The sequence below is a fragment of the Pan paniscus genome, chromosome X, assembly GCF_029289425.2.
Source record: "Pan paniscus chromosome X, NHGRI_mPanPan1-v2.0_pri, whole genome shotgun sequence".
Taxonomy (NCBI): domain Eukaryota; kingdom Metazoa; phylum Chordata; class Mammalia; order Primates; family Hominidae; genus Pan; species Pan paniscus.
Window position 1 is genome coordinate 139311124 of NC_073272.2, and position 26324 is coordinate 139337447.

The window sequence follows — 26324 nt, forward strand, 5'->3', positions numbered from 1 at the left end:
TAATTTACCATTTGAGGACTTGAAATAGAAAATTTAAAAAAACAGATATACAGGTTTTAAGAGATAGGAGAAAAGAATACCCTTGAAGAAAAGCACGGATATCTAATTTTACAAAGCAGAATATTTTCAAATGCCTGTTTCTGGGTCTCATATATCCTGTACCTCATTTGAGGTTCGAAATGTGTTACTTCAAAATAATCCAGATTCAGGCTGGGTGCAGTGGCTCACACCTGTAATCCCAGCACTTTGGGAGGCTGAGGGAGGTGGATCACCTGAAGTCAGAAGTTCGAGACCAGCCTGGCCAACATGGTGAAACCCCATCTCCACTAAAACTACAAAAATTAGCCGGGCATAGTGATGCACATCTGTAATCCCAGCTATTCGTGAGGCTGAGGCAGAAGAATCGCTTGAACCCGGGAGGCAGAGGTTGCAGTGAGCCGAGATCACACCACTGCACTCCAGTCTGGGCAACAGAGCGAGACTCCGTCTCAGAAAAAATAAAAATAAAAAGAAGCCAGATTCAGATACCGCAGCTCCTAATAACCTTGAAACCATCACTGGTGTGAATGAGCAGCTCTATTTCCATCTGAGATCAAAGCATGAGGAAGGTTAATTCATGCCCTGAATCACCCCTGTAGACTCTTTGCTCAAGTCAATAATCATTTATCAAGCATTTCTACGCCCCAATGCCCCAGACTCTACATTGTGTGTTGGGGACCAGAGAGGAAGAAGTAGGAGAGGAGAAATACATCTAATGAGACACAGAATATGGGACTGTGATAAGTAGTACGGCAGCCTTAACAAGACTAATCTGTTTTTAGACCAAGTATCCCAAATTTTTGTTCTAGAAAACATAGACAGTCCAGCTTCAAATATGATATGAGTCACGTGAGAAAGAGATTAGTTTCAAAGGAAATGGAAAGAAGAAAAAGAGTAGATCTGAGAAGCATGAAGGTATTCCCTCACTATTTTATTCATTTCATAAACATTTTAAATTAAGTACAAATATGTCAGGTTCAGGAGATACAAATACTGATTTTGGCCAAGTTCTCAAGGAAGTCTCAGTTTAGTGAACATAGTGAATGAATGTTGACATAGCATGCTGACAAGTGGAGATAACAATATTAAAGAAATTAATAATATTTAACATTTAATGAAGACTTACCAGGTGGAGTTCAAAGCATTTCATATGTACTGACTCATTTAAGCCTTGTAACAACTCTGTGATGTAGGTAGTTATTAATTTCCCCATTTTACAGATGAGGACACTGAAGCACAAAGAGGTTATGTGGGTGATCCTAGTTCAGGTGACTAAAAAGGAGCGAAGCCAAAATTTGTATCTCAATGGACTGACTCTCAAGCCTGCATACCTAACACAGTATTGCAGTGTCTTAAGCAAATGCACAAATCAAATTCGTGTAGTCCTAGATAATAATCCTGTTATATATATACACACACACACACACACACACACACACACACACACACACACACACCCTTTTCATCCACAGTTTCTAGCTCATAACTTCCATAACCCTTGTCATAATCTGTTGTTATAATGTTGGGGCACTTTAGGCCTCAGGAAACAGATCTCTCTGACCCTCTCCTGTCTTCCTTTCACCTGCCCAAGGGAAGACTCTTATCAACAGACCCTCATTCCAAAGAGGACCCTGTCCCACACCCTAAGGGAAGGAATGCTACACAGAGTAGCCAAGAAAAGTCTGAACAGACAAGCCTTGCTGGGTTTAGATCATGAGCTTTTTGTCCAATCACATTTCTACATGGTTGTATTTAGATAAAATACATTAAAAACTCAAACGGAAAGGGTTCAGAGGGCTTCTGGATAGCTGAACACATGCAGGTTCCTAGAGGGTGGTACACCCAGGGAGGTCATGGAGACTCCACTCTCCTTCCCCGATACCTCGCCCTACACATTTCTTCATCAGTATCCTTTGTAATAAACCAGTAAATGTGTTTCCCTGAGTTCTGTGAGCTTCTCCGGCAAAGTAATCAAACCCAAGGAGAGGTTCATGGGAACCTCAACTTGAAGCTCCTCGGTCAGAAGTTGCAGAGGCCCAGACTTGGAACTGGTGCCTGGGAGAGGGGGCAATTTTGGGGACTGCGCCCTCTACCTGTGGGATCTGATGCTATCTCCAGAAAGATGGTGTCAAAATTGAATTAGAGGACACAGCTGGTGTTCACTGCTTAGTGTATTGGAAAAAATCCCCACATTTTGTCACGGAAGTCTTCTGTGTTGATTGTTGTTGTGTTGTTGGTGTGAGAGCAGAGCTGATTTGAGAGTTTTTCCGAAACAAATCCTCACAGCAAAGTTATAAAGTAGGTTTCATCATCCCCACTTTGAAGAGGAGAAAATAGAGGCAGAGAGGATAACTAAATCACTCAAAGTCTTCCACCTAAGCAGGAAGCAGAGCCAGAGTACAAATCCAAATTGGCCTTAAATTTCTTTATATCTTAGAAATGTCAGTTCTAACCACACTGGAAAAGTGAACCACTATGTATACAGTTCTTCCAGAGTAGCAGTATCACACTGAAAACATACCAGTGCTTTAAAAATGCCTTAGGCACATGGTGCCTTGGGGAATAACTGCTCTAGCATCTGTTTCTGCATTAAACAGTTACAACAAAAACTAATAATTCTTGAAGACCAGCAACACACACTGTACTTTGATTTGTTCTAGTAAGAACAGAAACCCCCGAGAAGAAAAGACAAACAGGACATAGGACTCGCTTTACAGTTTTGTTGGTAATAAAGTTGGGTCTGCCAAAATTATACCATGTGCTACATAATGACTTGTTCAGGGAAAAGAATTCTATGTTACCTGAGGACTTTAATTTCAAAGTGATTTTATCTATTAATTCTACCACTTAGAAAAACACATTTGTTTTTAATCATTCCTGAGAACTATATTAAAATAGCATTCACAGGCCAGGTGTGGTGGCTCACACCTGTAATCCCAGAACTTTGGGAAGCCCAGGTGGGCAGATCACTTGAGGTCAGGAGTTCGAGACCAGCCTGGCCAACATGGCGAAACCCAATCTCTACTAAAAATACAAAAATCAGCTGGGTGTGGTGGCATGCACCTGTAGTCCCAGCTACTTGGGAGGCTAAGGAAGGAGAATCACTTGAACCCAGGGGGAGGAGGTTGCAGTGAGCCGAGACTGGGCCACTGCACTCCAGCCTGGATGACAGAGGGAGACTCTGCCTCAAAATTAAAATAAAATAAAAAATAAATAAAATAAAATAGCATTCATCAGGGTCACAAAGCAGCCCAAATGGTATGCCATTACTAAGATGCTTGATTCAAATTTAAACAATTGATGACACATACAAATACTGCTCCAGAGTTAGAGTAGAAACTAGGAACATTTTACTGATGGAAAGTACATTTCCAAAGAATGTTGAAGCCACAAGAAAAAACATTCTTAAAATATTTTTTAAGCATCAAGTATTAGTGGGCTGGGTGTGGTGGCTCACACCTATAATCCCAGCACTGTAGGAGGCCGAGGTGGGTGGATTGCTTGAGCCTGGGAGCTTGAGACCAGCGTGGGCAACATATCAAAACCTCGTCACTATAAAAAATACAAAAATTAGCTGGATGTGGTGGTGCGTGCCTGTAGTTCCAGCTACTTGGAAGGCTGAGAGGTAGGAGGATTGCTTACACCCTGGAGGTTGAGGCTGCAGTGAGCCGAGATCAAGCCACTGCACTCCATCCAGTCTGGGCGACAGAGCAAGACCCTGCCTCAAAAAATAAAAAAGGAAGAAAAATGAAAAGAGTATTAGCAAAAAAAGTATTTTAGGATAACTGAAACATATGTGACCATATTAAGGATCCTTCACACCTCTAATTTTTAGTTTATATATTACATAAATCAGTATGTATAATATAAATGTACAGTTTTACAGCTATTAATGTTTAATTTGCTCATTTAGTATACTTTACAGTATATTTTTAGGATTTAACTTCTTACAAATGGAACCACAAACCTCTCAACTTCAAGAACTTCAAGAAATGCAAGGTTCTTTTACCTTTGTGCCAATTTTTGAAAGTAGCAAAAACCTGACAATAAGACAAATTATCAACATTCAAGATGAATGACAACTGTACATTTTCTTGTTCAAGTGTGTGGCAGATGTGGAAAGTGACAGTAAAAAAGATTTTAGATCAAAACACTGGCTCTGCTACTTACTAGCAAGATATGTCATCTTTGCCAAGTTACTTAGCCATTCTGTGCCTCAGTGTCCTTATATGTAAATTGGGACATACAATATTCCTATAAGGTTTAAACAAAATAACATACATATAGTGTCTGGCCCATAGTTGGCACTCCGTAAATGTTAATTTCCATCACCATCACCCACGCTCCCATTTTCTGAAAAGATGCTAAGGAAAAAGTATTAAATACTACTTTTGACAGATGGAGCTTAGTACACATACAGTTTCACTTTCCAAGAAACCAAGATGAGTAGTTTTCTGCCTTTTTTGCAACATATTACTGAAAACTGAAGACTTGTCTATCTTAACTAGATGTGAGTCTTTACAGGCCTAGACTAATTTCTTTCTTGGCTACAAAGACATAGGGCTCTAAAGCTGGTAAAAATGAAGCAAGGAGTTAAAAAGTGGAACAGATCCACTAGCTTAAGCACAGCCTGGAATTCTACAACAGTATCCACATTCCACAGAAAATTAAAGGAGCTTCTAGCCTTAGAACATGAGTGCGCTTACTGTGTCTAATCAAAGTCAAAGCTCAAAAGTTCCCATTTTTGTCTAAAATGTTTAAGGCCAGGCACTGTGGCTCATGTTTATAATCCCAGCACTCTGGAAGGCTGAGGCAGGATTGCTTGAGCCCAGGAGTCCAAGACCAACATGGCGAGACCTCATCTCTACAAAATTAAAATTAAAAAAAATTAAACTGGCATGGTGGCACAGGCCTGTGATCCCAGCTACTTGGGAGGCTCAGGCAGGAGGATCACTTAAGCTCAGAAGGTCAAGGCCATGATCACGTTACTGCAATCTAGCCTGGGCAATGGCATGAGATTCTCAAAAAAAGAAAAACAGGATGTTTTAAGATTTTGTCCTTTAGGTATTCACATATCTAATTTAAATACAAACTGCTATGATTAATTATCAAAAATCCAAAACACTAATTTAAAGAAGACAAAACAGGCCAGGCGGGGTGGCTCACGCCTGTAATTCCAGCACTTTGGGAGGCCGAGGCGGGCGGATCACGAGGTCAAGAGATTGAGACCATCCTGGCCAACATGGTGAAACCCTATCTCTACTAAAAATACAAAAAAATTAGCCGGGCGTGGTGGAGTGCACCTGTAATCCCAGCTACTCGGAGACTAAGGCAGTAGAATCGCTTGAACCCGGGAGGCAGAGGTTGCAGTGAGCAAAGATCGTGCCACTGCACTCCAGCCTGGGTGACAGAGCGAGACCCTGTCCCAAAAAAATAAATAAATAAATAAATAAGACAAAACAATAGTTTTGAGAAATCTGCTTAAATTCCATTTAAACATTTATCTTACAAAGAATTATTTGATACTTTCAGGTGTGCACTACCAGGCCAGGCTCTGGAAATGCCAAGATAAACACATCTCTAAGGCCAACTTTCCAAGTCAGGAATAAAAACAAGTAATACTTTTTCAATGTTTACTACATACCAGGTAATCTTGTAATATGTTATACAGAACTATTTACTCTGTGCAGTAAAGATGACTATTAGTCCCATTTTAAAACAGAAAAGGGCCAAGCGCGGTGGCACATGCCTGTAATAGCAGCACTTTGGCAGGCTGAGGCGGGCAGATCACGAGGTCAGGAGTTCGAGACCAGCCTGACCAACATAGTGAAACCCTGTCTCTACTAAAAATACAAAAATTAGCTGGGTGTGGTGATGCGCGCCTGTAATCCCAGCTATTCAGGAAGCTGAGGAAGGAGAATCGCTTGAATCTAGGAAGCAGAGTTTACAGTGAGCCAAGGTCGCACCACTACACTCCAGCCTGGGTGACAGAGCAAGACTCCGTCTCAAAAAAAAAAAAAAAAAAAAAAAAAAGAAAAGACTGAGACACAGAGAAATTATGTGACCTGCCCATGATCACACAGATATAAAGCTGCAGGAAGCCAGGCATCGTGGCTCACCCCTATAATCCCAGCACATTGGGAAGCCAAGGTGGGCCGATCGCTTGAGTTCAGGAGTCTGACACCAGTCTAGACAACATGGAGAAACCCCGTCTCTACAAAAAATAAAACAAGTAGCCGGACATGGTGGCACACACCTGTAGTCCCAGGTACTCGGGAGGCTGAGGTGGGAGGATCACATTAAGCCTGTGAGGTCGAGGCTGCAGTGAGCAACGACTGTGCCACCACACTCTAGCATGGGTGACAGAAGAAGACCCTGTTTCAAAAACAAACAAAAAAAAAGACGCCGGAAGAATCTGAAGTCTAACAGTCTGGCTCCAAACACTACACTCTTAACAATACACTGGCGAGGCATGGTGGCTCACACCTATAAATCCAACACTTTGGGAGGCCGAGACAAGCAGATTGCTTGAGCTCAGGAATTCGAGACCAGCCTGGGCAACATGGCAAAGCCCTGTCTCTACAAAAAATACAAAAAACATTAGCCAGGTGTGGTAGTGCATGCCTGTAATCTCAGCTACTTGAGAGGCTGAGGTGGGAGGATCACTCGAGCCTGGGAGTTTGAAGCTGCAGAGAGCTGTGTTTGCACTACTGCACTCCAGACTAAGCGACAGAGCAAGACCCTGTCTTCAAAAACAAAACAAAACAAAATTTACTATCAGAGGCAGCTGAATTTGTTGAATCGTTCAACAAATATTCACTAAGTGCCTACTACATACCTGGTATGATTTAGGCAGTGAGAACACAACAGTTTAAAAAAAGACAAAAATCCCTTCCCTCATAGCGCTTACATTCTAGTGGGAGGAGACAGACAATAAACAAGATAAGTAAAATCTATAGTATGGTAGACAGCAATAAGTGCCAAGGAGAACAATAAATCAAGGAAGGGGGATAGGAAGTGTTGGGGGAGGTTGCAATTTTAGATAGGGTTACAAAGGAAGGCCTCCCTGAGAAGGACACATTATGACTAAAGGAGAGACCCCACTCCCATTCACACACAGAAAAATGCAATAGATTTCCCCATGGCTGCAGTCTCCAAGAATTCACAATCCAGAAGAGAAGACAGGCACCCAAATAGATCATTATAACCCAGTGTGGTGAATATAACATCAGAGGAGCTACAGGCAAGTGTGAGGAAAAAGAGTGCCTAAGCCCAAACTCAGCGGTCAGCAGAGACTTCCTAGATGTGATGCCTGAAGCAAGCCTTTCAAAGATGAGTAGGGGTTAAACAGGCTAAGAAGTAAGAGGGAGGATCTGGCAGAGAAGCTAGCATGCGCAAAGGCCCAAGGGCAGGAGATGGCATGGGGTGACTGAGTGACCCACAAGGAGTTCACCTATTGCTGAAGAAAAACATATGAGGAAAAAGATAGCAAGAGGCAAGGCTGGACAAGCTACACTGGGGCACATATGACTGTATTTACCTAGGTGATAACTGTTGAGGGCCTGGACCAAAGCTGCAGCCATGAGAATGGAAGAGGAGAAGGAGTTAAGAGAGATTAAAAAAAGAACTGAAAAGACTTAGAGGTGTATTGCTTAAATGACAGAGTAAATGGGGACATTATCACCTAGACAGGGAATACAGAAAAACCAGATTTATGAGTGGAGATGATAATGAGCTGTTTTGGACACACTGCATATCTACATCCAAAGGAGTGAAACTGGACCTTTATCTTACACCATACATGAAAATCAGCACAAAATGGATTAAAGACTTAAATGTAACACCTGAAACTGAAACTCCTATAAGAAAACATAAAAATAAATCACTGGTTTTGGCAATGATTTTTTTGCATATGACCCCAAAAGTACAGGCAACAAAAGCAAAAATACACAAGTAGGACTACACGAAACTAAAAAGCTTCTGCACAGCAAAGAAAACAATCAACAGAACGAATAGGCAACCTATGGAATGGGAGAAAATATTTGGAAACCATGTATCTGACAAGGGGCTAATATCTAAAATATATAAGAAATTCCTGGCCAGGCGCGGTGGCTCAAGCCTGTAATCCCAACACTTTGGGAGGCTGAGGCAGGTGGATCACCTGAGGTCAGGAGTTCAAGACCAGTCTGACCAATATAGTGAAACCCCATCTCTACTAAAAGTACAAAAAAAAAAAAAAAATTAGCCAGGCGTGGTGGCGGTGCGCCTGTAGTCCCAGCTACTCAGGAGGCTGAGACAGGAGAATTGTTTGAACCCAGGAGGTGGAAGTTGCAGTGAGCCAAGATCATGCCACTGCACTCCAGCCTGGGTGACAGAGCCAGACTCCGTCTCAAAAAAAAAAAAAGAACAAAAAAGAAATTCTTACAACTTAATAGCAAAAAACCAAATAGCCCAGTTAAAAAATAGACAAAGGAACTGAATAGACACTTCTCCAAAAAAGACATACAATGGCCAACAGGTAAATGAAAAGGAACTCAACATCACTAATCATCAAGGAAATGCAAATCAAAACCATAATGAGGTATCACTTCAGACCTGATAGAATGGATATTATCAAAAAAATCAAAAGATAAAATGTGTCAGTGAGGATGTGGAAAAACTGCAACCCTTGTAACACTGTTGGTGGGAATGTAAAATGGTGCAGCTGCTATGAAAACCAGTATGGTGGTTCTCCAAAAAATTAAACATAGAATTACCATACAATCCAGCAATCCCACTTCTGGGTATATCACCACAAAATTAAAATCAGAATCTTGAAGACATATCTGTACTTCCACATTCATTGAAGCAGTATTCACAATAGCCAAGATAAGGAAGCAACCCAAATGTCCATTGAATGGATAAAGAAAACGTGGTATATTCATATCTGATTGAATTGGAACCTGTCTGGTTAATTTATTACCTGATTTGATGAACCAAGGAAAGCCAGGAATTTAAACAAATATTTACATTTAATATCATAACATAAAGGTGCTTTAAATATTATAGCATTTGTACCCATAATATATGTTAATATTTCCTATGTTAAATAATAATGATAGCTGAAGTGTTTATGAATAGAATCATATGATGTTTAGAAATTGTTTAAAATTAGTTATGGGGGCAGGCGCGGTGGCTCACGCCTGTAATCCCAGCACTTTGGTAGGCCAAGGTGGGTGGATCGGTTGAGGCCAGTTCAAGACTAGCCTGGCCAATGTGGCGAAACCCCCTCTCTACTAAAAAAAAAAAAAAAAAAAAAAAATTAGCTGGGCATGGTGGCATGCGCCTGTAATCCCAGCTACTGGGGAGGCTGAGGCACAAGAATCGCTTGAACCTGGGAGGTGGAGGTTGCAGTGAGCTGAGATCATGCTACTGCACTTTAGCCTGGGCGACAGAGAAACACTCTGTCTCAAAATAATAATAATAATAATAATAATATAATATAATAAGTTCTGGGAAGGTGAACGTGGGAAATGAAGAGATAATAAGTAAAACTAGACTGGCAAAAAAAAAAAAAGGAAATGTGATATATTCATACAATGAATACCATTTGGTCTTAAAAAAGGAAATCCTCCCGTTGTGACATGAATGAACCTGGAGGACATTTTGCTAAATGAAATAAGCCAGTCACAGAAAAACAAATAACTGTATGATCCCACTTCATGTCATATGTTCTTACAACAACAAACCAGAAGCATAAGGAAACTTTTGGAGGCAATAGATATGTTTATTACTTTAGTTGTAGTGGTTTCATGGGTGTATGCATATGTACAAACTCATCAAATTGTATGCATTAAATATGCAGTTTTATCGATTATAATTCAATAAAGCTGCTTTAAAAAATTTTTAAAAGAGTACCTACCCCATAGTGTTGTGAGAATACAGTACATTGGTGATCATTAAATGATAGCTGTAATTATTCAAAATATTTACACGTATGTTATCTATGTTCAAGTATATGATACTGGTTTTCATTTTTATTGTTCCAAATGTTATTTTTACACTGGCTTTTTTAAAATTAGGAACTATCAAACAGCAAAATGTATAAACTTTCAATATCATTACTCCAATTTTTCTTTAAAAAAGTTTTTATGTGATTCCTCAAACATGAGTAAACAAAAATGTAGAACGATGTTTGTTGACAGCACTGTTTATAATAGTAAAACAAACAAATTAAATAATCCAAATGTCCCTCAGGAGAAGACTGTTTAAATGAGCTACGGAGTATCTAAACATTGGAATACTGTGGGACATCTATTTATGAGTAGCTACGTAAATACCCATATGAAATAATTTGTAATATATAGTAAGTTAAAAATTAAATTGAATATTAAGAATTGTATGATTCTTCTGTGTATAAAAAGATACACGCACTGTGTATATGTGTGTGTGTACTTAGACTGACATGAAAACCATATGAAAGTCTAGATAAGAAACTGAACAGGGCTTTGAATGAAGTGTGGATATAAACTTTTTTACACTTTCTGTAATTTTTTTTTTTTGAGATGGAGTCTTGCTCTGTCTGCCCAGGCTGGAGTGCAGTGGCGTGATCTCGGCTCACTGCAACCTCCACCTCCCAGGTTCAAGCGACTCTCATGCCTCAGCTCCCGAGTAGCTGGGATTACAGGTGGGCGCCACCACGCCCGGCTAATTTTTGTATTTTCTGGTAGAGATGGGGTTTCACTATGTTGGCCAGGCTGGTCTCGAACTCCTCACCTCAAGTGATCCGCCTACCTCGGCCTCCGAAAGTCCTGGGATTACAGGCATGAGCCACTGTGCCTGGCCACCCCCGCTTTTTTTTTTTTTTTTTTTGAAACAGGGTCTCTGGTTGTCCAGGCTGGAGTGCAATGGTGCGATCTTGGCTCACTGCAACCTCAACCTCCATGGGCTCAGGTGATTCTCCCACCTCAGCCTCCTGAGTAGCTGGAACTACATGTGTGTGCCACCACACCTGGCTAATTTTTTTGTATTTTTTGTAGAGACAGGGTTTCACCATGTTTCCCATTTCCCAGGCTGGTCTCGAACTACAGGACTCAAGCAATCTGCCCACCTCCGCCTCCCAAAGTGCTGGGATTACAGGCGTGAGCAACCTCACCCGACCTGTTTAAAAATTTTTAACCACATATAATACTTTTTAATTTTAAAACAAATCCTCATGACTAATTGTCAAATTTTTAAAATCATATATATCCTGATTACATACAATGTAAATGAAAGAGAATCAAAGAGACAGATGACCCTGAATGAAAAAATACACTCCTACTGATTTTATCATTAGGTAAAAAAGGATCTAAGTTTTAAGTTATTAAAAGCACCCTTCAGTCCCTATTTGGCTGACACCATTCAGGTATTTTAAGATAGCCTAAAAAATTAAAACATAATAATGCTTTGTGTAAACAGCTAAAAATTGATAACAACCATAGTACATTTCAGAATAATAACAGCATCTGAAATTGTCTACATCAAGCTTACAAATTAATGATCTGACACAGAACAAAGTTTATAAAAGAAGCTTCTAGGTTCAGGATTTTCCCAGAAAGATAAAATAAAAATGTGTGTGGGGGGCAGGGGTGGAACTGTATCTTCAAAAGCTTGAAATAAAACTATTATACCTGTGTAACCACACAAATCAGCTTTCTTTTTATTATTATACTTTAAGTTCTAGGGTACATGTGTACAACGTGCAGGTTTGTTACATATGTATATATGTGCCATGTTGGTGTGCTGCACCCCTTAACTCGTCATTTACATTAGGTATATCTCCCTAATGCTATCCCTCCTCCCTCCCTCCACCCCACGACAGGCCCCGGTGTGTGATGTTCCCCACCCTGTGTCCAAGTGTTCTCATTGTTCAATTCCCACCTATGAGTGAGAACATGTGGTGTTTGGTTTTCTGTCCTTGCGATAGTTTGCTCAGAATGATGGTTTCCAGCTTCACAAATCAGCTTTCTAAATATTAGTAACCTGTAGGCAATTCAACTTAAAAAAAATTGACAGGAGGAAAAGTGGGGCTTCAGCTTTCATAATCAGCCCTTTTAATATGTATTGCTTTGCTCTGTCCAAAGCATCCCAAAATGTACAATCTCATTAAAGTTACTGAGCATAATGGATTTTTAGCCTGATGCAGCAATTTGCATTAATTCATGTGATCACAAATATATTTATTTTCCAAAGAAACTGCTTTCTCAAGCATAAAGGAACCACCCAGCAATAGGGCTTGTTTTTCCTTTCAGTGCAGCTTTCTTATGTGTAAGTTATCAAATATTAATCTAGTTGTATTACATAGTGGAGCAGACTTCAAGTCCTTTAAAAGATACAATTAGACATTTTTAAAGACATGCTAAATTCTATTTAAAATGTCTATGGCTTCTTGTTTCAATACTGAGTATATGTTTATAAATCCTGGTTTGACTTGTAAATTTTTTTATCTAAAAAATTCAATAGAAAGCTACTGGCTGTAGAGATTAATGGTATACACTTAACACAAAAATTGATTGGCTTTGTCATAGAGACAAAAAGTAGAACAGTGGTTGCCAGGGGCTGGGGAGAAAAGAAAACGGGAAGTTTATTGTTTAATGAATACAGAATTTGTTTTGCAAGATGACAAGAGTTCTAGAGATGGAGAGTTGTGATGGTTGCACAATAGTGTGAATGCAGTTAATGCCACAGAACAGTACACTTAAACATGGTTAAGATGGGCCAGGCATGGGGGCTCACGCCTGTAATCCCAGCACTTTGGGAGGCTGAGGCAGGTGGATCATTTGAGGCCAGGAGTTGGAGACCAGCCTGGCCAACATGGCAAAAACAGGTCTCTACTAAAAATACAAAAATTAGCCAGGAGTGGTGGTGGGTGCCTGTAATAGCAGCTACTTAAGAGGCTGAGGCAGAGAATTGCTTGAACCTGGGAGGCAGAGGCTGCAGCGAGCCAAGATCTCACCACTGCACTCCAGGCTGGGTAACAGAGCGAGACTCCAACTCAAAAAAAAAAAAGGTTAAGATGGTAAATTTCGTTACATGTATGTTACTACAATTTAAAAAAAAAATTTAAGTAAATTGGCTTGTTTCTGAAACATTTAAAAAAAAAGTTGATTGGCTCCAAAGACAGTGCAGTGTAGCAGTTAAAGTGCAGCCAACAACTCCATGCACCCGAGACCAATTAAGAACAAAAACTGAGTACAGATTCAAGTAGGTTGTTTGGATAAACTTCCAGCTCTACTCCTAAGCAGCTATGTAATTTGGGCAACTCATTTATTATCTCCCTGCACCTCAGTTTCCTTATTTACAGAATATAGAAAACAACCAGGTTTTTTTTTTTTTTTTTTAAACAGAGTCTCGCTCTGTCACCCAGGCTGGAGTGCAATGGCACGATCTCGGCTCACTGCAACCTCCGTCTCCCAGGCTCAAGCAATTCTCCTGCCTCAGCCTCCCGAGTACCTGGGATTACAGACGTGTGCCACCATGCCTGGCTAATTTTTTTGTGTGTGTGTATTTTTAGCAGAGACAGGGTTTCACCATGTTGGCCAGACTGGTCTCGAACTCCTGACCTCAGGTAATCCACCCGCCTCGGACTCCCAAAGTGCTGGGATTACAGGCGTGAGCCACCACGCCTGGCACAATCAGGTTTTTCTACCAGTTCTATGAGATAATACCTGTACAGTGCACATCATAGGGACTGGAATATAAAAAGCACTCAATAAACGTTAGCTATTATTAGCAACCACATTAATATAAAAAGTTGATTTTCCCAAACTAAAGAGAAATGCATTTGTTCCCATTTTGGCAAAAGTGCAAGAGGACAAGTGAATGTGTGTGGCTAGATGCCAAAACTCAATGCTAATTCCAGGCTGACCAATTATGGCGATATGTGGGCCTTAATTTGAATCCAGGTTTTCTCAAAAGGTGCTTCTGAGAAGGTCTGCAGGAGCATCCCCAGGGAACTTGTTCAAAATGCAGAGCTCTGTGTGTCAGCCCAAACTTAGTGAATACCAATCTCCGGAGGTGAGGCTTAGAACGCCCAGCCATATCTGGCTATAATCAGACACAATGTGGGGAATTTGAGGAGAGGAAGGGAGAGGTAAAATGAATGAAATCTGCTCTACAGTGAGGCTTCCTGATTTCTCTGGTCTTGATTAACTTTACTAGCAGGTGGGGCATGAATCTTGACATCAATTTCCAAGACCAGCCAAATGTCTCGTCTTATTTAAATATTCTTCCCTCACCTACTACCTCCTCCTCCCCCTAATCTCGATCCTTGATGGAAGAGCATACTACACAAATTTAGGACTCAATCCCTCCATCACACCACTTTTAGTTACCCATTCATTTGGTTCCACTGTAGGAAGATGAAACCAAATGTCATATTCTCAGAATAAAATTGCACAAATTTAGATATTATAATATCTATTTCCAGTAACTACCTGGTTTCTCATCTGGCCACTAAAGTTCTTTTAGTTACTGCCCTTCTTGTGCTCTTTAGCCAAGAACAGTAAAACACCTCTGAAGAACCTTCCTTAGGGTAAGCAGGATATCAACCTAGGTTTCCTTTTGAGACTAATAACACCAATTTGGCCAGGCGTAGTGCCTCACACCTGTAATCCCAGCAGTTTGGGAGGCCGAGGTGGGCGGATCGCTTGAAGTCAGGAGTTCACGACCAGCCTGGGCCCCATCTCCACAAAAAAAAAAAAAAAAAGAAAAAAGAAATTAGCTGGGCGAGGTGGCACACACCTGTAGTCTTAGCTACTCGGAGGCTGAGGTGGGAAGATCCCTTGAGCCCAGAAGGTTGAGGCTTTAGTGAGCTGTGTTCGTGCCACTGCACTCCAGCCTGGGCAGCAAAGTAAGACCCTGTCTCAAAAAAAAAAAAAAAAAAAACAATACTCCTGGAGCATGAACCTGGAGAGCATTCAGGCCCCTGAATAAGTGTACATTTTTATATTCAAGTGGTTGCTAATAATAGCTAAGGTTTATTGAGTGCTTTCTATATTCCAGTCCCTGTGATGTGTACTATACAGATATTATCTCATAAAATTGTTAGAGGAACCTGCTTGTTTTCAGTATTTTATAAATAAGGGAACTGAGGTACAGGGAGATTAAATGAATTGCCCAAATCACATACCTTCTTAGGAGTAGAGCAGGATACAGGAGAACAACGTTAGGAAGTGAAAAAGGAAAAGTCAGAAGTTATCTCTGAGACGTTTTTCTTTGAGAAGTACTTCTAGCTCATTCTTCCTGTCAAGCTGAGTAGCAGCCTTATACATTTTATCTGACAAGAAAACACATTACTTCATCTGCAGCATCAGGAATTAACAAAAGAGCCAAACTGCTGACCTTCAGTTACTAAATCCTTCTACAGTACTTACACTACAGTAGGAAGTAGGGTAGTCTGGGAAAAGAAACAACAGCAAATATAGTCTTGAAGCTCACCCCCACAAAAACAATAAAATAAAACTTCCTAGAAAAGCTGTTGATAAAGTGTCCATTGAAAGAAAATGCTACAGCCACTTCTCTAACAAGAACAAAACAAAAATGGTGTGTTTTTTTCCCAAAATGATTATATAACTGATCCTAGAGAAAAATCACTATCTCTAGAAGCACCCTCCCAGCCACACAGATGTTTGTCAAGTACCCTTTCCAAACAAGGCAGTACCTTAGGCAGAAAGTGCGGCTGAAATCCCAATACAACAATTTTTTTTGAGATGCGATCTCAACTATGTTGCCCAGGCACAAGTGCAGTGCCTGTTCACAGGCAAGATCATCACATACTGTAGCTTTGAACGCCTAAGCCTAAGGGTTTCTCCTGCCTCAGCCTCCCAAGTAGCTAGGACCACAGGTGGGCATCACCACATCTCCCTAACACATTTCTTTATTTATAACAAGAAATCTTCTAAGCTGCAAGTGATGCCAATTTTCATCCTGAGCTAGAAAGCAGGGAGAATAACAGTACCTACCTCAAAGGATTTGAGAGGACTCCAGGAGGTAACTATGTAGAAAGTGTTTTAAACAGCACCTGGCATTTGCTAGAGGAACAGAAAATGTTAGCTGCTGCAGCTAAGTTTTACACAACCAAAAATTCTAGATAAACCTTGGCAATTTGCTTAAATGGAAAACTGACTTAAAAAACCAAAATGCAGTAAGAGGGTTATTTAAAATAGACAAGAAATGCCTGCAGGTGAACAATGCCATGTCTATGCCATATGCAGGACTGGGCAGTATTAAGGGGCACAGGGCTCAACCAAAGAGAGACTACAATTTCTGACCTGGAAAAGTGACATGTTAATGAGGGAAACAGGACAAACACTCATGTGAGACTAGACTTCATTCGTCTGTGCCATCTACCAATGACCATCAATGATTCCCCAAATGGCTGAGCCTCCACTGCTGCTATTTCAAAGGCAATTCCTCTGGGGCCCCTGGTCTGAGTTTCTGTAAGCCCAGGGGCCTATGTGCAGTACCAACTATTGGATTTTCCTGTGCTGCTGTTCTTCTGCTTAATTGCTTCCTCAGTTGTTCATACGTGGATTTCCTTGTAACACCTCAAAGGGAAGTTAAGAAGTAGCAATTAACATTTATGACCAATACCATTTTAGAAGACACAACTTATGACCTTGCCAGGCACAAAACACATCATTTATAGTGATGATAACCCTTAAGACAGTAGCCGTAAGCTAAATAATATATGCGGCTAAGAAGAGACATGTCAATATAAGAGCAACCTTGTTATTTCCGGCTCACCAAGAGTCATTAACCAAGCTGCCACCCATTCACCACAAGATATACACACCTAGTATCAGTAGAGCTGGACAGGGCCTTGCACAGAAGCAATTTAGGGAAGGGGGAATGAAAATGTTAAAGAATTGACTTGCGTCCCAGTGCGGCAGTGGGTAGCAAACTTCCACAAATGGGCTGTGCTCCACAGATGCTTTGCAAAAGTCCACTGTTGGCTACTGAGAACTATTATCTTTCTTAATAAGAAATAACACAGAATGGTAAAAAACGGCCAAGCCCAGTGACTCATGCCTGTAAACACAACATTTTGGGAGGCCAAGAAGGGTGGATCGCTTGGGGCCAGGAGTTCGAGACCAGCCAGGCAAAAGTGATGAAACCCCGTCTCTACCAAAAACTACAAAAATTAGGTGGGCGTGGTGGCACGTGCCTGTAATCCCAGCTACTTGGAAGGCTGAGGCAGGAGAATCGCTTGAAACCGGAAGAGGGAGGTTGCAGTGAGCCGAGATCATGCCACTGCACTCTAGCCTGGACAAAGAGCAAGTGAGACTCTGTCTCAAAGAGGAAAAAACAAACAAAAAAATAATGGCTAAAAAAAATGGGTTTTACATTTATAGTCAGACTGCCTAGATTTGCACCCTGAATCTACCCTTTCTTAGCGTTATAACTTTAACTCATTTAACTTCTCTAAGTTTTACTTTCTGACACGTAAAATGAAAATAATAAAGGATTAGGGTGATGAGTCAGCAAATAATGCACAGACAAAGCTTAGCACAATGTCTGGCACACTGTTGTACTCAATAATTATTGTTACCCTTGAAATAATAAAAATGGTGTGCAGGTAGCCAGAAAAGCCCACAAAGGTCTATTTTACCAATAATGTGGCCAAAATAGCAAATATTTATCATACAAAGTTAGTAAAGCCAAATATTGGCAATAATAGTTACGGACAGAAAATAAAATTAATATGTTTTTAACTTTGTGTGAAAATCAAAACAAGATATTTTTGTTGATTCTGAAGAAAATCTGACACCCTGAAAGACCTTTAACTATGGATTACATAGATTCATTCATTCAAAGAACATTTATTGAGCACCTACAAAAAATCTGTTAGGTACCAAAGACTGAAAAATGCTAACAATAGAAGCAAGTGTAAAATGCTATAATGGACACAGAACACAGGGACGGGAAGAATTCGTTCTACCCCAGGTACGTCAGAGAAGGAAGATCCAGGGCAGCATACCACAGAAGAAATGACATTTGAGTTGGGTCTAGGATTTCACCAGTGAATGGAAGGGCGGCAGCTTCAGAAAGAGGGAACAACAGGAGCCAATACCTAGAGGCATCTGGCAAACACCAAGAGGTACCTGAGGTATCTAGCAGCCTATAAATAGCGTGGTACGGACAGAGACTAGGGGGAGGGGAGGGGGAATCATAGAAAGGAGACTAAGCCTGGGCAACATATCAAGACCCTGTCCTACAAAAAAATACAAAAAGTAACCAGGCATGGTAGCGTGCACTTGTAGTCCCAGCTACTCAGGAGGCTGAGCTGGGAGGAGGCTCAGCCTGGGGAGTTTGAGGCTACAGTGAGCCACGATAGTACCACTGTACTTCAGCCTGGTAACAGAGCAAGACCTCATGTCAAAAACAAAACAAAACAAAACAAAACAGGAGACTATAAATGTAGGCCTGAGAAAACCTGTGAGGGCCGGAGAGAAAGGAAATAAAATCAGTATCTTGAAGGGATATCTGTACCCCCATGTTCATTGTAGGATTATTCACAATAGCCAAGATATGGTCACAACCTAAGTATCCATCAACACATAAATGGATAAAGAAAATGTGGTATATATTACACAATGGAATATTATTCACCATTAAAAAAACAAAAAAAATCATGCCATTTGTAACAAAATGAATGAACCTAGAGGACAGTTATGCTAAGTGAAATAAACCAGACACAGAAAGGCAAATACTATATAGTCTCACTTATATGTGGAATCCTAGAAAAGCTGAATCCCAGAAACAAAGAGTGGTTTCCAGAGATAAGGGGGTGAGATAGGAAAATAATCAAATGGCACAAATTTTCAGATAGAAGATGAACAAGTTCTGGGGCTCTAATGTACACCATGGGTGGTATTAGATGAGTTAATTAATTTGACCGTGATAATCATTACACAATATATATGTATATCAAATCATCACATTGCACTGCACACTTTCAATTTATACAATCTTTGTCAATTAAATATTTTAAAATAATTTTTCAAAAAAGAACACCCATTAGGGAATTTGCGCACCTCTAGACTTTGGCATAGAGGCAACTGGATGCAGCAAGACTGGTGTTTTCAAATAGCACTGTCTAGATAAAGAAATGCAAGGAAATAACTACTTTAAAAGTCAGGATAATGGTTATTTCAGAAGGAGAGAAGGTTTTTGACTGGGAGAGGGCACCTGGAAGGACTTCTGGGGTGGCTGACAAAGCTCTATTGCTTGATCTGGATGGTGATTTCAAGTATGTTTGCCTTGTAATATTGTATTAAGCTACACATTTGTTTGATTTTTTAAATTCTTGTCTCATTTTACAATAAAAAAGCTAAAAAGGAAAGAAAAAAAAAACACCTTCTTTTGCCACTATATAGGCCATCCAGGGCAGAGAGGGTACAAAAAGATGAGGAAAGAAGTTATTACCTCAAGATGAAAGATGATGAGGGCCAGGCCCAGAGCAAGAATAGTAGGAGTAAGAAGAATGAAATAAACCCACTGGTGAAACATCTTGAGAGTAGGCTGCCACAAAGTTCCAGAGGACTTTAGCAGGAGAAGGCTTAAAGAAGAAGATAGAGAGTGATTTCAGATTTGGACATATTGAGTATGAGATGTCTTTGGGAATTCAAATACTACTTTCCCCTTGCTCATTTTAATGTATGGCTTTCCTTTGCCTTGGTACACATCTCTCAATAGTAATACTCTATTTCCTACCATTTACAATTCAATTCATGTGTTTGGCTTTCAAATGGGATAGAATGAGGAGGAGGAGGAGGAGGTAGTTCTTGATGTAATCAGGCAAAACTTGGAAAACAAAGGAGGAAGATGGTTAAAAGAAATGTGTTAGTAGTAAAAGACAAGTAAAGGAGATAATATCCCATGTGAACTACTCCACTGAAAGGGAAGAAAGGATACAGAAGAGCGATTGGGTCAGATTCCCCACCTGATCAGCAAAAATCAAGGGAAGGGGGATACATCATGCACTCGCCTTATTTTCACATCTGGGACTTTCTTAAGTTAGCTATATGTAATCTAAAGGAGAATTATAATAGAAATTTGAAAGTAAGAGAGATGGTAAATAAGACAGACAAGGTATTCCACACCAGGTTAGCACACAATGGAGAAGCAAGTAATTTTGCTTAATCTACAAGTCATAACAAACTGTCCTCACTTGGAAGAAAAGACAGATATAAGCAACTGTGTGTTAATTACAGTCTGGGACACAGCAGCCCAGGTCCGTAGAGTTGGGTTGCTATGGCCCATAATTTAACAAATGCATGAACAACTGACTTTGATAACATTCAACTGGAAATATTAAGATGTTACCCTCAGAGTCCTGCTTCTATTGCATAATAAAAGAACTCTAGCTACCATTTATTGAGCACTTACTCTATGCCAGGCACAGTCTAAGCCTTCAGCATCCATTATCTGATTGAAACCTCACAGCAAGCCCATGAGGTAGGTGCCATTAATCATCACCACATTACGAATAAGGAATGCCTTCAAGTGGTAACTCTAGGGAAACAAGATATGAGGAAGACTGCATAGAGCAGACTTGGGCCTGGGCTAAAAGGAGTGCCTGCCTCATACATGGTTCAACCCAGGCCACAAGAGTAGAATATTTCATAAGGAGTATGGGCTGTATCTCCAGTTGCTGATATAGAGTGATTTTTTTTCAGGTCTTATCCTCAGCATGTTTATCTCCTACCACTGCAACATGTGGCAGTGGTAGGCGGCCGGTAGCAATTCTAAGATTTGGGATCCCAGCCAGCTCTCTGTTTCTTTCCATCAGAAATATAACCAACATCTGGCAGAGTCAGCAAACGTCAAGATGTATGGGTCTCCACTAATTCATACATTACAAACTGGCTTCTCAAAATTGGTCAAATTCCATTACAGAATTACAGTTCAGCTGCACTGAATACTAAATACATATGAGCCATTAGCTGAGACTTTGAAATCTCTTTGCTCTATGGAAATTTCTATTCTGGTAGTAGTTGTTGCATGAGATTTTATCTTTATCGCACTTTTCCTGGCAGCAGTAAAATTCCATTTCCATCAACTGTTTCCTCTCAAGAAAGAAGTCTCTCAGGAAATACTCAAAACATTGTTCAACAAAGTTCTCAAATATGAATCATTTTCAACTGCCAGGAAGACACTCCTTTCCCCCACTGTTTTGCATCATAATAGGCTTTCTCTAAAATGACAGCTTTGGGGGAAGATATACTTATTTGGGGAAAAAAGACATTTATTAACTACAGTGTAAATCCTTTATTCTTCTCCCTCTATGGCTTTGCTTAAGCAGTTCCCTCTGCCTCAACTACCTTCTCCCCAGATCTGCCTGTCCAAGCCCTACCAATGCATTCATTCAAACAAACACTTCCTGAGTACCTAACAGATTTTTGGTCCTGTAATAGGTGGTAGGGGTACAAATCAAATAAATGTATTAAAAATTTGCCAAGCAAAGATTATGGTATGATCATGGCAGGATGTGGGATCATGATGGACATTCTGAGATTTTCCTTCAATGAAAAGATTTTGGAAGAAAAAACATTTACAGCTGGCCCTTTAAGGACAAGCAGGAGGAATTGAACGAAAGAGAAAAGGAATTTATGGCAGCCAAGAAGAGGCCAAGAGGCAACTCAAGGGTCTCCAACTACAAGGAGCACAACTGATTAAGGACCCCATCTGCCTCAGAAACTCATCCTAGTGTCTGTACTAAGTCACACCTCCAAAGGGGTGCTCCCAACCAATCACTGAGTACAGCAGGGATACCAAAGCAGACTGTTGCTGGAAGTTGCAGGACTCCACTAACAGCTGACTTTGCACTCCCCAATAGCTTTTCTGAATCTTCTTTAGACTGCACAGCCGTCTGGAAACCTTCTGCCTAACCAGCTCTCCCCTATCCCCTTCACTAGGGCTCAGACTTGCATGAAGGACTAATGGCACTCCCAGCCTTCTCAGCCCCCTCACCATTGTCTGTTCCACATGCATTTTCCCCTAATAAACCCTTGCCAATTTAATCCTGTGTGTCTGTTTTTCAGAGGACCCAGATTAATACAGCATTCTATACAGAGAGCTCAGCATAAATAAATACCCAGAGGTATGAAAAATCATGATGGGTTCTAAGCACCCCAAGGAGTGGTATGTGCCTGGAGCAAGCTGTGGAAGTGTAGAAGAAGCTGGGCCAAATCAGTGGAGGCCTTGTATGTCCTGATAAGAAACTTCAACTTGGTCCTATGAGAAACAGGGAGCCACCAGAAAGTTTTAAGCAAGGAAAGGGCATGTTTTTCAAAAAACTGTTCTGCTAGCAGAACGAAGGGTGGACAGGGCAAAGCAGAAATTGGAAGCACCTCTATGTATGCTTCCATCTTGTCTGCTAGCTTGTGAGGTCCTGAAGGATGAAATCATATTTTTTGCTTGTTTTGCTTTAATCTTAGAATAGTGTTTAACACGAAGTAGCTCCTCAAGAGGCCCCACTAAATCTACAAGGTTGGGCCTCACCTCATGGCCCAACATTTTAGTTAAAGCCACTCAAAAGTTTCATGAAGCCTGGTCATTCCTGCTTGGACACTGGAACCCTCTCCATCAATCTAGAAAGAGATGGTTATGTGTATGAAGGGTAGAAGAAACTATTCCCAAACTTTGCCTCTTGCCGACTGGTTATTTCATGAACTCCTTTGAAGACAGGCATCTAATCACATTTGTTGATCCTAACTGTGGGACAAAGGTAGTCATTAGATATTTAGTTTTTGAATGTTAACCAAATCAATGAAATTCAGAGAGCCAGATCAAGCTCAAGGCCCAGAGGTCTAATCCAAAGAACATAAACAAAAATCAGAATTGGCTTCTGAATATGGACTCACTGTCCAATGATGATCTTTGGGAAAATGTAGCCTTATTTTTTTCATCATAAGGTGGCAATAAGACCTACCCTAAAATGATGTACAAAGTAAGGTGAAAATTAAATAAGAAGATGTGGCCACTGTAATTGGAAAAGAGTAAAATAAATTTTACAAACTGAATATACAATTGGGGAAAATAGACAAATCGAAGATATCAAAACCTAAATATCACCCTAACACAAAGACATCCTGGACTTCTGAATAAATATGAGAAACATAACTTACTTATTACATTGTGACATCAGCTTGCTAAGAAAGGTCATAATTAACCACAAAGTCTACAATAAAACTCTAAGTGTAACATATTTACTTAAAGACTTCATGGCTAGAAGGAAAGCATACTGATTACCAATTCTGATTTTCAACAATATCAAGGGATGGTGTGGTATTATCCAAAAATTGTCAAGATACAATTTTCATGTGTCAAGCAGCACTTTTGGCTGGAAGAGTACTTCTATGAAATCAAATAATCATATGAACCAATTCCCAGAAGGCTATTGATTGGTAGAGTTGGAGCCAACAGCCCTCCCAAAGTCCAAGGCGCTGATAGTCTGATGCCCTTTCTCAGACTCATTCTCATCTCCCTGACTTGACTAATGAAACACACAGAAGCTCTTGGGCCCTGCTTGTAAGACCCAAAATAACCTTACTGAAACAACCTGAAATGGTTTGTGTCACTTAGAGAAGACAGTCTCATGTCATAAACTGTCAGATCTACATGGGCTAAGGGACTAAAGTTAGCTAGCAATGGTCTGTTGTCCATGTAAAATAAAAACGGCATCTCCAATCCTCCACACTGAGATAACCACTTCCAAACCAGTAGGCAAGTCCAGAGCATTCAGGAATACTTTATTTTTTATTTTGATGAGGTCTTGCTATGTTGCCCAGGCTGGTCTTGAACTCCTGGCCTCAGGCAATCCTCCCTCCTGGGCCTCTCAAAGTGCTGGGATTACAAACGTGAGTCACTGCACCCAGCTCAGCAGTACTTTTTAAAATTTTCCAAATTTGCAAACTGATTTAGTAAATACCTTGTGTTATTTTGACTTGAGAAGGAGTGAAAAGTAGAGAAAATGAATTCCATTTTTATAAAAGAACTTTAGGCAATTTTGTCAAAAGAACTAAACAAACAACTATAGAAATCATTCTAAGTCTCCTTTGCCATCTTCTAAAACCAGATTATTTTCATTTACAAAATACATTTAATGGTAGGAAATCAATAATGATGATAGTAATGGACACCACTAAATTGAGCACATTCTATGTGAGACATTTTACATATATTATCTGTATTCCTCATAACTCAATGTAAATGTTCTACATTTCAAATTTTTAAAACATGAGGCTCAGAGAGACAAATGTGCCACAAATCAAGTAAATGGCAAAGCTGAGATACAAATCACGATATCTAAAAGCCCAGATTTTAGATGGCAATGAAAGGTGGGAGGGCTTTTCTCTCCTTCCAAATCTCAATTTCTACCTCACTCTCCCAATTCCTGTCCTTCCCTCCCTTCCTCTGTCTCTCTCACACAAACACAAACACATGCACACACATACCCACTCACTTCCAAAGAGAGGCGATACCATACAGTGAGCTAATAACGGTTTTATCCAAAACACCTGCATTTAAATTCTGACCGCCCCCCACCACCCTGCCATTTACTAGCTCCAAGACTTGGTGGTACAAATTGTTTGATGGACCTCACTTTCCATCAAGTGAGATTAAATAAGATAAACATACACACTGCCTAGTACATACTATTTTTGTTACATTTCCCCCCACTCACTTTTGATAGCCTAAAAGACCAAACGAAGAGGAACCAAAAACATGCTACCTGTATTGTATGCTAAGCAAGGGAGTTAGCACTTCCCTTAGGATGGAAAAATTTCTATGACTTATAAAACACACATATGGTTAAGGAATTGCTACCTACTTCATGTCTTTTATCCATGATTTTTATCCATAAAATACAAGAGAATAAGCTATTATTGCCATGTGGAATTCAGACTAGTAATGCAAGAATAGTTCATCATTCCTACGTCAAACACAATGCCATTCACAGTGTCAGCAGTCTAACAAGGAAAAATCTGTATGACTAATTCTATAGGTACAGAAAAAGTGCAAGATTCATTCAGCAGCCCTTCATTACTTAAAAAACAACAGCAACAACAACTCAGCTAACTAGAAATCAAAAGAAACTTCCTCAACCTGGTAAAGAGCATCTATGAAGAAAAAAAAAAAGATAAAGAGCATCTATGAAAAACTTACAGCTAACTCATACTTAATAATAAAACACAAAATGATTTCCCCCTAAGATCAGGAAGAAGGCAAGGAATCCACTCTTAACACTCCTACTCAACATCATATAAGATAGAACTCCTAGCTAATGCAATAAGGTACAGAAAAAAAATACAGATACTTATAGATGGGAGAGGAAAAATAATACTGCCTTTATTCACAGAAAATGTAATTATCTATCCAGAAAATATAAAAGAATCTATAAGAAACTACTAGATATAATTAGTGACTGGCAAAGTTTAAGAACATAAGATCAATATATAGAAATTGTTTTTTTTCCTTGCCTTGCTATAAAAAAAATCAACTGTATTTTTATACACAACAGTGAAGAACAGGAAAATGAAATTTTTAAAAGCACCAGTTGTGGCCAGGCGCGGTGGCTTATGCCTGTAATCCTAGCACTTTGGGAGTCCAAGGTGGGCAGATCACGAGGTCAAGAGATTGAGGCCATCCTCGCCAACATGGTGAAACCCCGTCTATACTAAAAATACAAAAATTCGCTGGGCGTGGTGGAGCACGCCTGTAGTCCCAGTTACTCGGGAGGCTGAGGCAGAAGAATTGCTTGATTGCTTGAACCCGGGAGGTGGAGGTTGCAGTGAGCTGAGATTTTCCAGCCTGGCAACAGAGCAAGACTCCATCTCAAAAAAAAAAAAAAAGGCACCAGTTACTACAGCACCAAGAAACATGTGATACTGAGGGATCAATCTAACAAAGTATTATAAGATTTGTACGTTGAAAAGTATCAAAAACACTGATGAGAGAAATCAAAGACTTCCTTGCAGAGATACACTGTGTTCATGGATCAGAAGACTCAATATCATCAGTATTGCAATTCTCCTCCAAATTATCTATAGATTTTAATTCACAGCAAATAAAATCCCGTTTCTTTTTCAAAAATTTATAAGGTAACTCCAAAATTATATGGAAAAAATAATTTAGGATAACCTAAACAATTTTGTAAAAAAAAAAGAAACTTGGAGTACTCATACCAATTGATTTCAAGACTTACAATAAAGCTATAATATTCTAGACAGCGTAGGCAAAAGGGTAACATAGATCAA

General features: G+C 40.0%; 1 protein-coding gene and 1 non-coding gene across 4 annotated transcripts in view; one reads left to right on the forward strand and one right to left on the reverse strand.

Annotated features, from left to right (window-relative positions):
* Nucleotides 1-26324, reverse strand: part of ATP11C (ATPase phospholipid transporting 11C) — a 205913-nt gene that overhangs the window by 133497 nt on the left and 46092 nt on the right. The gene's annotated exons all lie outside the window — the stretch shown is intronic.
* LOC112438605 (U6atac minor spliceosomal RNA) lies at nt 24802-24924 on the forward strand. Its single transcript, XR_003027009.1, has one exon. It is a non-coding gene; the product is annotated as a U6atac minor spliceosomal RNA (small nuclear RNA).